Source organism: Camelina sativa, chromosome 5 (genome assembly GCF_030686135.1).
Source record: "Camelina sativa cultivar CO46 ecotype springtype chromosome 5, ASM3068613v1".
Taxonomy (NCBI): domain Eukaryota; kingdom Viridiplantae; phylum Streptophyta; class Magnoliopsida; order Brassicales; family Brassicaceae; genus Camelina; species Camelina sativa.
Window position 1 is genome coordinate 35,875,206 of NC_141884.1, and position 1,714 is coordinate 35,876,919.

General features: G+C 44.3%; 1 non-coding gene across 1 annotated transcript; it reads left to right on the forward strand.

The window, feature by feature from the left end:
- The first annotated feature begins 879 nt into the window (after nucleotides 1-879).
- Nucleotides 880-951, forward strand: TRNAD-GUC (transfer RNA aspartic acid (anticodon GUC)). Its single transcript has one exon. It is a non-coding gene; the product is annotated as a tRNA-Asp (tRNA).
- Nucleotides 952-1,714: the final 763 nt, after the last annotated feature.

The following is a 1,714-nucleotide window of genomic DNA, read 5'->3' on the forward strand; positions in this document are numbered from 1 at the left end:
TTAGGTTCTTCATCCATCTCCAGAACCACGAAGTCAGTTGGTACTTCCACGTCTCTGATCCTGACAGGTAAGTCCTCTAAGATACCATGTGGAAGTCTCACTGATCTATCTGCAAGGATGAGGGAGATGTCGCATCCCTTAAACCTTGTGAAACCCAACCTCTTAGCCACAGAGAATGGCATCAGATTCACTGAAGCGCCAAGATCACATAAGCACCTCTCAAAAGACATGGGTCCAATGGAGCAGGGAAGAGTGAATGATCCAGGATCTTTGAGCTTCTTGGGTACAACCTTCTTCTGGATGATTGCACTGCACTCAAGACTTAGTACCACCATGCCTTGAACTTCTTTTGATCTCTCCATCACCAAGTCCTTGAGGAATTTCTGGTAGTGAGGAACAAGTGCGAATGCATCTAGCAATGGCATTCTCAACTCAATCTCCTTGACTTGCTTTTCGAACAAGGCTTTGTACTTCTCAGTAAGCTGCTTCTTGAACCTCACTGGAAATGGTAGAGGAGGCTTGTACGGTGGAGGGATGAACTTCGCAGGTCTGTCTTCAGGAACAGCAGGCTCCTTAACAGCTTCAGGCTCGGATTGCTTCACTGGCTCGATTGGATCTTTGACTGCCTCGACGGGGTTCTCCATCTGAGTGTCATCCTGACCAAAATCCTCCCCATCTAATTCCGCACTGTCCTCAGTGACGTCTGGTACTCCTTGCCTGGGAGGCAATGTTTTCCCACTTCTTAGCGTAATGGCATTGGCAAACTCCTTGGGGTTCTGAACAGCTTTACCTGGGAATTGGCCAGGCTTTGGTGCAGAAGTAGAAACCGATTGGCCCTCCATGTACCTTATCTTCGAATTCAGAGTTTCGAATTTGACGGTCGTTGTAGTATAGTGGTAAGTATTCCCGCCTGTCACGCGGGTGACCCGGGTTCGATCCCCGGCAACGGCGCCAAATTGATACTAAGATTTTTGTGTCTCCTAGCAGGTTCAATTAACCTTAAGTGTTGTAGTATTTAAGGTGTCAATCCAAATGGGATGTTGCTAGCAATCAAGATGCAATCAAGGAATCACAAGTTAAGCCAATTCAAAGAGTGTTTTTATCTAAGAGTCCTAGAATGATCAAAATGCGAAATGGAAATGAGTCACAGAACAAGAAACAAGAATGCATGACAAGAAGCGAAAGTGAATAAAAACGCAAACGATTCTAAGCATGAACAAACGAAACAGTTCCAAGAATGTAATAAAATCAGAAAGAAAGAAGTCCTAAGGATGGGGTAATTGATGTCGGTGGAGTATTCTAGTCTAAGGAGTGTTTAACATACCATAAGCAAAGTATCCCTAAACAATGAACATCACAACTTAGCTAATCCAATCTCTTGGCAAAAGCTACTCAGACGCAACCACTTCCATACCTAGCTCTCGCTAGAGAAACGTGGTCGAGCAGGCATGACAGACAAGTTCATTCGTGTCAACAAACATCCTAGACAACTAATCTCTTAGGCTAGGAACGTAAGTCTCTGGCACTAGTTGGTCAGACATTTCATCAAACACCTTTTGGGTGCGGAAATGTCTCGAACCTAGTTCCAATTGATCAGAGAGAAACAAGTAATTCTAACTCTAGTCCAGAAGGGAATTTTACAATCAAAGCTTAAACACTCTACATCCTAAGATCCTCCACCTAATCTATCCCATCCTCAGGAACTACCACACTA